The following is a 12,382-nucleotide window of genomic DNA, read 5'->3' as shown; positions in this document are numbered from 1 at the left end:
TCAATGTCATAATACCTTTCCTGTTACTTATTATGAGAGCACATGAAAAGAAGGAAAATAGAAGAGTTCACAAATTGGTGCAGCACTGAGCCTGGTGTCTATTATAGTAAGAGAAATAAATTAAAGGTGAAAAGAGGCTTAATGGAGTAGGTGGGAGAGAAAGCGAGTGGCGAGAACAGGCATATTTATGGATTATGATCAGCCTGGTGGAGACATCTCACAGTCTCTTAGAAATGCAGAACCGAAGGCCAGGTGAGAGGCCAGGACTGGACAGCTTTGTCTTACCTTTTATTTTTTGTTATAAAAGTAATGCCTTCGTTGCAAAATATTTAGACAATTTTTTCAAAGCATAAAAACATAAAAATCTTACAGTCGCATGGCCTAGAGATATAAGCTACTAATATTTCTAAGGCTGTTCATAGAATGTATATTTGTGTATGCAAAGACCGTGACTGTCTTCCAAGGGCGTCACGGGACTCCCACGAGGGACAGCAGCAGGCGGGTAGATCTCGTCAGTTGCTGAGACTGGTGAGGGTGGGAGTGGGGAAGAGGGGAAGAGCCACGTGTCTGCGCTACCAGAGGCTGGGCCTGGGGAGGGTGCACGCTGTTCTGAGGGCATGTCAGAGAGTTTGCACGAGCAAACGTAGCTCTGGAGCTGAGAAGAGCTGGGTAGTTAAACTGCTTTGCATCATCAAGTGAGAGGGCTTGAGTTTGACCAGGGACCCTAAGAAAGGGGCTCCCAGAAACAGAGAATTTGGGACTTTTAGAAAGGGAGGGAAGCCTGAAGGACTTTCAAGGACATTTATATCCAACATTCCATTTTTTTCTTTGTGTCTCTGATATTCTATTTCCCCTGATTTTCAGTAGAAAGTGCATGTGATCGTATATGCATGATTGACCGGGGGTGTTTTCTGTGTCTCAGGTGACGTGGTGTTGGACAGGGGTAGCACAAAGCACCCAAAGGGCTGAGGCTTTGAGAAGTTAAATAAAGTACCCATGCTACAGAGCCAGCAGCTTGAAGAGCCAGGATTTAAGGGCAGGACATCTCTCTCTAAAACCTCCCTTTTCAGTAGTCATATTGTTTTTCCTCATTCTGTGCTACTGCTCCACTGATCCACATGGAGATTTAGATCTGGGTAAATTGAAACCACACGTTCAGGGAGGTGGAACTCCTGAGAGAAGATCCCACAATGAAACATTTGGAGATGTCCACAGTGAGAAGACAGTCAAAGAATTGGGAAACACATAAGCAAAAAGAAAAGGAAATGTGAGCATTATGTAAATCACTGAATGCGGAGTTTCAAGGATCAGAAAGTCAGTAGTGTCAAGAGTTTTCAGGGAGTTTACACAAGTGAAGATAAAAACAAATCACCTGGATTTGTAAGGAGGTCACAGATGATCTGAGAAAGAAAGCAATAAGTGGGAGGGAGGTGTGTGAGATGGTAGCAGGTAGAACCTGGACTCGGGAGGTTAAAAAGGGGAAAAATGAGTGAGCGAGGACTTGATGAGGAATGGGATATGTACATGGCATTCTCAGAGTAACTCCCTACAAATCAGTTACTAATGATAGAGGGGAAATAGTAACTCAACTGCAGAGAAACCTAGAGGGTGCCAGGTGATCGAGGTTAACCTCACCTAATGGGACAACATCACCACATGTCTTCAGATGTGATCACAGAGAAAGACACATTTTGGAATGTTCCATCTGAAATGCATAGGCTGAATCCAACTGTGAAAGCCAAATTTAAGAAATGTGAAACAAAATTACTAAACACTCAAAACTGTCATGATCAGGAAAGGAAAAGAAACACTGAAGCACATTCTGCATGAAGAGACTCGAATGATTAGAAACCAAAGGTAACTCATGACTGATGGGGTGCCAGGAAATAGTGAAATAAACAACAAAGCTGAGATGACGGTGTCAAGATGGTGGCATAGGCAGACTCTGAATTCACCTCCTCCCATGAACACAATGAATTTACAACTATTCTTGCAACAATTACCCCTGAGAGAGAACTGAAAACTGGATAAAAAGAACCCCCACAACAAGGGATGGTGCAGACTGAGGTGGAAGAGGCAAAAGTTCCTTTCTGGAGAGAAAAAAAGCCACCTCTGCAAGCTGTGGTGCTTCACAGCCAGCCAGGAGCAACTCTAAGGTATGCAGCCTTCCCTGGGGAAGGGGGGAATCTGAGTAGGGAAGTGTTACCACTATAAGCATCCTTGGGACTCAGCACAACCGAGACAAGTCTCATAATATCTGGCTTTACTGGCTGTTAACTATGATGGGGAATACCTCTAGAAAACCTATCAGACATAAGTGGAAAAAAGCCAGCTCTTAAAGGTCCCATGCACAAATTCACCCATTTCAGAAAGCAACCTAAAATCACCAAAAAGAAACGTGCACAGTCCTGTGGTGAAAAGAGACTCACTTGATAGGCTCTGGGTGCATCTCAGTGAGAGGTGAGAGGTGAGACCTTTCCAGAGACTGACACATTGGCAGCAGCCATTATTGTGATTGAGTACAGGCATGCTGACACAGACTTTGGCAGATGCCATTAGAGTTCTTCCCCTGGCCTATTAGCCCAAGGCTCTGCCCCACCCACTAGAGCACTGATTTAATCCAGCCCAGTCAGGGCAGGCAGCCTGCCCTAGGGACTGGCCTCACCCAACAGCAAGCCCTCAAGTAATTTGTGGGCCTGCGTAGGCTGGGTTCCTGGATTCTCTGCAGCCAGGTGAGTGGGTCAACCTCTGTGGGGCTGGGCATGAACAAGGGTAGGGCCCGTGTTGGTGGAGTGTGTAGGGCCTCTGCAGTGGGGAAACGGGGTCCACTGTAGTTGGTTGGGATGTGCACATGGGGCAGGACTGTGTTGATGGGTTTGTGGCCCTGTGAGTAGTAGGGCTTGTCAGCTGCAGCAGACTTGTGCTTCTCAAAGAACCACATAGGCGATTGGCCCACCGTCCAAAGTGTGAAACAGTTGGGTGGTCCTGTGCCTGGGGCCAGCCTGCCTCAGCTGCAATCCTGAGAAAGCTGACAGCAGCCTTGCAGGCCAGAGGTCTACAGCAATTGCCAGCCCCTGAGCCTAGCAACCAGCCTCTCTGGGAGCCTACTCACTTGACGGAAAAACTGCAACAGGAATGTGCTCATAGGCTCTGCAACCAATTGTGCTGGGGCTCCCCACACCTGATAAAGTGACTGAAGGATCCATAGCAGCCACATGCAGCTGAGCATTACAACCAGCCAGCCAGGGGGACAGCCTAGCCTCCCCCAGGAACCTGCAGCAAGAGCAACTGTAACAGAAGGACACATGTATTCAACACAGGGGACACTCCTGGAACATGTGGAACTGGTGACAAGAGGGAAGCACACTGTTGGGCCTCATAAGGCATCTCTTACATAAGGCCACATCTCCAAGATCAGGAGCCATAGCTGACCTGCCTAATACATATATATAAGCACAGAGAAATAGGCAAAATTAAGAGACAAAGGAATATCTTTGATGTAAGGGAACAGAGAAAAACCCTGGAAGAAGAACTAAATGAAACAGAGATAAACAATCTAACTGACAGAGTACAAACTAAGTCATAAGGATGCTCACTAATCTTGGGAGAAGAATAGATGAACTCAGTGAGAACTTCAACAAAGAATTAGAAAATATAAAAAAGAACCAATCAGAAATGAAGAATACTATACTGAAAATGAAAAATTCACTAGAGGCACTCCAAAGCAGAGTAGATGACACAGATAACAGATCAGCAAGCTGAAAAAAAGAAAATCGTAAATCACTTAAGCTGAATAGATTAAAGAAAAAAATACTAAAAAGAACAAGGACAGTCTAAGGAACCTCTGGGACATCAAGCTCACTAACATCTGTATTATAGGTGTCCCAGAAGGAGAAGAGAGAGACAAAGGGGCAGAGAATCTATTTGAAGAAATAATAGCTGAAAACTTTCCTAACTTAAGGAAGGAAACAGAAATCCAGGTACAAGAAGTACAGAGAGCACCAAACAAGATAAACTCAAAGAGGCCCACATGAAGACACATTATAATTAAAATGTCAAGAATGAAAGACAGAGAGAATCCTAAAAGTTTCAAGAGAAGGGCAACAAGTTACATACAGAGGAAACCCCATAAGCTATCAGCTGACTTCTCAGCTGACACCCTACAGGCTAGAAGGGAGTGGCATGATATATTTAAAGTGCTGGAAGGAAAAAACCTACAGCCAAGAATATTCTATCCAGCAAGGTTATCATTCAGAATGGAAGGAGAGATAAAGAGTTTCCCAGACAAGCACAAACTAAAGGAGTTTATCCCCAAGGAACCAGCCTTACAACAAATGCTAAAGGGACTTATGTAAGTGGAAAAGAGAAGACCACAAATAGCAATAATAAAACTATTTTTAAAAAGCAATAAAATCTCTGGCAAAGATAAATATATAGTAAAGGTTGCAGATCAACCACCCATGAAGCTAATATGAAGGTCAAAAGACAAAAGTTCTAAAATGATTTATGTCCATGATAAGAGCGTAAAGGATACACATGCACAAAAAAAGAAGTTAGATGTGATATCAAAAACATAAAATGTGGGAGGAGGGGAGTAAAAGAGTAGAGCTTTTAGAAAGTGGTCAAAGTAAAGAAACCATCAACTTAATATAGATTGCTATATATGTATGTTATTATATATGAACCTCATGGTAATCACAAACAAAAACATATAATAAATACACAGAAAATTGAGAAAGGAAGCCAAACATAAAATTAAAGAAAGCTATCAAGCCACAAGGGAATAGAGAAAGAGACAAAGAAAGAAACATAAAAGAAATAACTAAAACACCCAGAAAAAAAGTAACAAAATGGCAATAAGTACATACTTATAATTAGCTACTTTAAATATCAATGGACTAAATGCTCCAATCAAAAGGCATGGCCAATTGGATTAAAAAAACAAGACCCATATGTGTGCTGCAAGCAAGAGACACACTTCAGATCTAAACACACTCACAAACTGAAAGTGAAGGGATGGCAAAGATACTCCATGCAAATGGCAAAGAAAAGAAATGGGGGTAGCAATACTTATATTAGACAAAATAGACTTTAAAACAAAAGCTGTAACAAGAGACAAAGAAGGGCACTACATAATGATAAAGGGAACAGTCCAACAAGAGGTTATAACACCTGTAAAAATCTAAACACCCAACATAGGAGCACCTAAATATATAAAGAAATTACTAACATACATAAAAGGAGAAGTATATAGAAACACAATAATAGTAGGGGACTTCAACACTCCACTTACACCAATGGCTAGATCATCCAAACAGAAGATAAATAAGAAAACATTGGTCTTAAATGACACATTAGACCAGATGGACTTAGTAGATCTATACAGAACATTCCATCCAAAAACCACAGAATACATATTCTTTTAAAATGCACATGGAACATTCTCCAAGATAAATGACATATTAGGCCACAAAACAAGTCTTAATAAATTGAAGAAGATTGAAATAATACCAAGCATCTCTTCTGACCACAATGGTATGAAACTAGAAATCAACTACAGGAAGAAAATCAGAAAAGCCACAAATAGGTGGAGATTAAACAAAACGCTACTGCACAACGATTGGGTCAATGAAGAAATCAAAGGAGAAATGAAAATATACCTGAAGACAAATGAAAATACAACATGCCAAAATCTATGGGATACAGCAAAATCTGTTCTAAGAGGGAAGTTTATAGCAATACCAGCCTACCTCAACAAAGAAGAAAACTCCCAAATAAACAATGTAACAGCACACTACAGGAACTGGAAAAAGCAAAGCCCCAAATCAGCAGAAGGAAGGAAATAATAAAAATCAGAGATGAAATAGAGACTAAAGAAAATAGAAAAGAATCAATGAAACTAAGAGCTGATTCTTTGAAAAGATAAACAAAATTGACAAACCTATAGCTAGACTCACCAAGAAAAAGAGAAGGCTCAAATAAATAAAATCAGAAATGAAAGAGGAGAAATTACAACGAAGACCTGAGATATATAAAAGATTATGAGAGATTACTATGAAAAGCTGTTTGCCAACAAATTGGACAATCTAGAATAAATGGATAAATTCTTAAAATCATACAACCTTCCAAAACTGAATCAAGAAGAAATAGAGAATTTGAATAGACCAATCACCAGTAAAGAGTAGCCGAAAGAGAAATTAAGAAGACAGTCCCATTTACAACTGCAACAAAAAGAATAAAATCCCTGGAATAGACTTAACCAAAGAGATGAAAGATCTGTACACTGAAAACTATAAAACATTGTTGGAGAGGCCACCCATTGGCGCAGTGATTAAGTGCACACGTTCTGCTTCAGAGGCCCGGGGTTCACAGGTTCAGATCCTGGGTGCAGACATGGCGCCGCTTGGCAAGCCATGCTGTGGTAGGCGTCCCACATATAAAGTGGAGGAAGATGGGCACAGATGTTAGCTCAGGACTAATCTTCCTCAAAAAAAGATTGTTGAAAGAAACTGAAGAAGCCACAAAGGAATGGAAAGATATTCTGTACTCTCGGATTGGGAGAATTAACATAGTTAAAATGTCCATATTTCCTAAATCAATCTACAGATCCAATGCAATCCCCATCAAAGTTCCAACAACATTTTTCACAGAAATAGAACAAAGGATCCTAAAATTTATATGGAACAACAAAAGACTCCAAATAGCCAAAGGAATCCTGAGAAAGTAGAACAAAGCTGGAGGTATCACACTACATGATTTCAAAATATTCTACAGAGCTGTAGTAACCAAAACAGCACTGTACTGGCACAAAAACAGACACACAGGTCAATGGAACAGAATCAAGAGCCCAGAAATAAACCCACATGTCTATGGATAGCTAATTTTTGACAAGGGAGCCAAGAATATACCATGGAGAATGGAAAGTCTCTTCAATAAATGGTGTTGGGAAAACTGGACAGCCACATGCAAAAGAATGAAAACAGACCATTTTCTTACACCATACACAAAAAATTAACTCAAAATGGGTTAATATCTTGAATGTAAGACCTGAAACCATGAATCTTCTAGAAGAAAACATAAGCAGTATGCTCTTTGACATCAGTCTTAGCAGCGTATTTTCAATACCATGTCTGACTGGGCAAAAGAAGCAATAGAAAAAACAGTTGTGTTCCCTCTAATATTCTAAGTTATTACAAAGAAATATGATTCCTGTGATAGTGAGCAGCTGACCCTGCCTTCTCGCTTCCATTATTGGGGGCTTAAATGATTCCATTCTCATGACCCCCCTGGAACTATCATTGCAGGGTCACCAAAGGCATTAATAGCAGCAGGTTCCTTTTCTACTCCTGTAGAAGCTTTGTCCTTACTTTTCTAGTTATTCACAAATGATAGACTTCACATACACGTAACATCCAAAATTTTAAAAGACTACCTCCGCTATATTTCACTGCATTCAAATTTTTGAGACTCCTGTTTAACAAAGGAGGGGTTTTCTTCTCCTAAATTTTGGCTGAAAACAGCCTCTTGTTGGTAGGAGCTAAAGTGGGTTTCCCTCTCCTTTCATTGGTATCTCTCTTTTCCAGTTCAGAGAACGGCCAGGGCTCCTCCAGGATGACAGGTTTGCTTAGGGTACACCACAGAGGGGTGTTGAATGTAAGCAGAGAGGCCATTATGAGCCCAGTGAGATGCAAGACACCATCCGGTCAACAGCAGTTAAGAGAAAGCAGAACAAGGACAGACACCAGGAAAAGGGAAAAGCTCGCCTTTCTGTGCCAACATGGGAGAGGATCCTTGTAACTCTTCCGTCTCTTCTCCAGAGGTAGGACCATCACCAGTGTTGAGACTTGACTGAAGAGGTGCTAGAAGGATGCTCTTCCCCTTAGCAGTTAACCTGTGCAGAGGAGACCAAGGAACTCCTCGCAGACTGACACCAGACAGGAAAGCTCACTAGGAGTCATGGGCCCATGCACAAGAATCATCAGATGTCACCGTTTCAGGAGACTGGGAATGGGGTTACAGACTGGAGGCCTAGAGTTGTCAGCATCCAAATGCAGTCAACGTGGCAGTTAAGATTTTATTTATGTGTTTTGTGTTAACATATTTTCAACTTAATTCAACTTGTCCAACCCAAGAGAGCTGAAGCAGGAGCTGTGTGGCAGGAATCGACCTCAAGACTCTGCTGGAAGTGTCAAGGATGCACTACTTCCAATCTTAACAAAAATTTATCTGTTTTATTTTGTAGATTTTAGAACTCAAGAACACCTGCCTCAGTTGAGGAGGCATAAAATAAATAGTATAAAGGAGTGTTTCTCAAACTGTGGCCTGTGGAACCCTGGGATCTCCAAAACTCTCTCAGGAAGTCCATGAGGCCAAAATGTTTTAAATAACAAAACTAAGATGTCACTTTCTTTTTCCACTGTATTGATGTTTGCACTACTGGTGCAAAAGCAATGATGGCAACAATGCTGGTGCATTAGCATGAAGTGAGGCAGAAAATAAAGTGAGGAAGAAAAAGCCAGTATGCTTACAGAAGATCCTGGATGAAGCAGGGAAAACTATTGACTGTATTAAACCCCATTCCCGTGTTTATGTCTTTTTATAGCCTGGATGACGAAAGGGGAAGCAGGCATGGTGCTCTTCTACTGACACTGGAGGAGAGTGGTCTTGTGGTGGGTGGAATTCTGAGGTGAACCTCTGAGATTCCCCTCTCCTGGTATTCAAGCAAACACTAACGTAGCCACGGTTGTGCAGTGCTGCACAGATGGTAAAGTTGCTGACTTTATAGCAAGAGTGGCCTGGATCATGCAGCTGGTCCCAATGTAATCACATCAGCCTTCAAGAGGGAGGCAGAAGACAAGGCAAGAGAGATGAGGCAGAAGGAGGAGGTCAGAGGGACTCAAGGTATGAGAAACACTCCAGCTGCTGTTACTGGATTTGAAGACAAAAGCGGCCACAAACCAAAGACGCAGGTGGCCTCTGGAAGCTGAGAAAGTCCCCTAGCCAGCAGCCAGCAAAGAAAGCTGTGCTGCAGCTGCACAACTGAACTCGGCCAACAGCCTGCGTGAGTCTGAGAGTGGGCTCTCCCCAGAGCCTCCGGGTCAGAGCCCACGATACCTGGATCTCAGCCCGATGAGGCCCTTGCAGAGTGCTTGCCAAGCCCACTGGACTTCCACCCTGCAAACTGATAATAAACAGGTGTTATTTTAAGCTTCTAAGTTTGTGCTGAGTTGCCACAGCAGCGATAGAGAATAAATGCAGTTGCCTGGAGAAGCAGCTATGGGATTGAGTTGTTAGCTGAAATGGCTGATTTTTCATGGAACGCCGTTTTTATGAAAAACAAGTGTCTTGCAAACTCTGATGATTGAGATTTGGTATTTGGAAGTCACTTTCTTGAAAATGAATGGAGTGAGCCAATCACTTCAAGGAAAAAGTATTTGTTGCCAGCGGTAAAATCAGAACACTGAAGCAAAAACTAGAAATTTGGAAAAATTGCATCTTTCACCGCAAGCTTGATAGCTTCCCAGTCCTGAAAGACTTTCTCATGAGACTGGTGTTAATATTAAACAAACGTAATTTGTTGATATTGATCATGAAATTTGACACTTGAAAGATATACATAACTCAGGAAACCAATATTTTCCAAAATGAGCAATGCCTGATGTTTCAAAATCTTGCGTGGCTGAAAGATCTATTCGAAGTGCAAGATAAGCCAGTATATTTTACTGAAATAGAGTTCAGTGACGTGGTCTCAGCTTTCACATTGAAACTAAGCTTTAGGAAGCTACTGCTTGTTCACATTTGGTGTAGTATCAAAGAAGAATGTCCACAGTCATCTGAAAAAGCTATTGAAATACATCTCCCTTTTCCAGCTGTACACACATCTGTGTAAAATGGGATTTTCTTCATATTCTTCAATGAAACAACATATCACAAAAGATTGAATGCAGAAGCAAATATGAGAATTCAGCTCTTGTCTATTAAGCCAGTCATTAAAGAGATTTGGAAAAGGTAAATCATTGCCACTCTTCTCCCTAATTATTCTTTATTTTGGAAAATAAGTTTTTTTAGATTAAAGATATGTTACTTATATTAATATATAATCATCTTGGTATTGTTATTTAAATGAGGTAACAAATATTTTTAAGCTTTTCAGTTTCAATTTCTAGTACAGTAAATAGTACAGATAGATCCCACTTGAACAAAATCTCTTTGGCATCCTTAATCTTCCTTAAGAGTATAAAGTCATCCTCAAACTGAAAAAGATGTTGATTTTGTGGGTGTGGTCGTCTGATTCGACTCTGAGGACATTAGCTGAGAGATTTTTAATCTAAAGTGGTACAGCTGATTCTGGGGCTACTGTCTTTTTTCCATGGTTCCACAGCAACAGAAGGGTTGCTATTTTCCTGGAGTTTTTTGGATGACAAGTTGCAAAAATGTATAACTACATTCTGAATTTAGGTTTGAAAATCTGCAGCTTTTGAAATCATCAGTTTTGATCAAAACCTAGTATGCCAACATTAATTGAATCAAAACACATTTAAAATTTCGTGTTTTAGACTTTTTCCCAAAAGAAGATATTCCACATTAGGTTAAAATGTCATTTCTAAACATCCAGTCATTAGAAATAATCATAATGTATTGTCTCAATGAAGTCATTTCTGCAGAGAACTGATCAGCGGTAAGCAGCTATTAGCAATAGCAAAACTAAATGGTGACAAGACTTTTGTCCTTTAAAAACAAAAACAAACCATTCCACAATAGTAATGAAGTTTGTGGGCACTAATTTCACCGTGCAACTCACGAGTGTAGCAAAACTCCAATTGATATTCATCACTGCACGTTAAAAAAATAAAACCACTTTCATTAAGAGCTAGAGGAAGGTTAAGATTAAAGGGGTCCTAAGCAATTGAAAAAAGGCTCCTTATTTTTCCTGTCATGAAATATACAAATGAGAATGGAAGTATAAAAGAGATCATTTAATCAGATAAGTAAAGCTCATCTTTTACTTAGCAAATGACGATGTGTGGAACAAAGTGGAGAGGAATTCAACACCTCTGAGAATATTACCATGAAATACACCGCCTGTTTGGCAGTTAGGCTGAGGAATGTTGCCAGAGGCCACCCTTGTGTGACTAGCAATAAGCACATTTCTTTTCCTCCCACAGTGTGGTGCCTAAAGGAGTGTTCCTTGATGGTGGACCCCACCATCCCAGGCAGATGCTTTCCACTTGGTCGTCATTTGTGCAGAAAACTTTCATATCTTGAGTGAATAAGAGCTCATCAGACCCCATGGAATTTTTTATTCTGTACTAACCATCGATCTAAGTACTGTCTGCCTGGTGGAATCCACTGACACCATTCGGTGTCATTCTGTCCATTCTTTGCAAATGGTTTCTTTATCCAAATCCTAAATTATTCTCTTATATTTTCTCTATCCTCCTGAAATTATTCAAACTACCGTGTAATTTTCTCTTTAGTGCAAATAGTTGAAAGATATAAATCTATTTTATACATGAAAATTGTCCTGAGTTTGATTTCAATTTCCAAGATCATCTCAGTCAACTTCATAAAAGAATTTTAAGACTAATTCTTTTCCAAAAATAGATGAAAAAACAAAGGAGCAATTGGTCTTTTTAAAAGAATAAATATTTAAAACAATCTTTATACACTTATGTTCCCTTCCTCTGATTGTCCAGAATCTCTTAAACTGTGTGCTCCCAGTATCATGTCCCAGCGTCCTACTGAGTAATTTCCACAAGTCCTTTTGCCAATTATGTGGCATCCCCTGTGAGCTGCTGGAGTTGGGAAACAAGCAACAGCAAGACAAGCATCTCACCAGCAGCTGAAATTCAATGTAATGTCAACGAAGTGGAAAGAAAAGACAACTGGCAATCTCAGAATGTAAAACTAACTGAGATGTAAGGAGGCTAGATCAAGACCGGGACAGAGCAGATGGTGCAGGCAGAGATGGCCGGCTGGAGTCCCAGGATGCAGCAGCTATCATTGGCCTTCACCATCCGGTGCCTTCTCCTCTTCCTGGGCACCGTTGGACACACGCTCCTCAAAGTGTGGTGCCTGGACAAGATGTCCTCTGTAAGCTGTTACTAATCTTCATGCTACAAGGAGCTAAGACTAGAAGGTAAAGCAATTATAGTACTAAGTACTAAGCACAGTGAAATTCAGCCAACACTTTTTCCCCCAAAACAGCTTTCTCAATGAAGAAAGTAATGTGTTGATTTATATTCTCATTTAAGTATCAGGGACTTAATAGAACAGTTACTTTGAGCAGCGCTGAGCCAGACAACATCTTCCAAGCTCCTCAGGTCTTACTGGGGACACCTGACTAGTCCTCACTCAGGTAATGTGAGCATTACATGCATCA

Source organism: Equus quagga, chromosome 4, assembly GCF_021613505.1.
Source record: "Equus quagga isolate Etosha38 chromosome 4, UCLA_HA_Equagga_1.0, whole genome shotgun sequence".
Taxonomy (NCBI): Eukaryota; Metazoa; Chordata; class Mammalia; order Perissodactyla; family Equidae; genus Equus; species Equus quagga.
Note: the sequence above shows the minus strand (reverse complement) of the source record.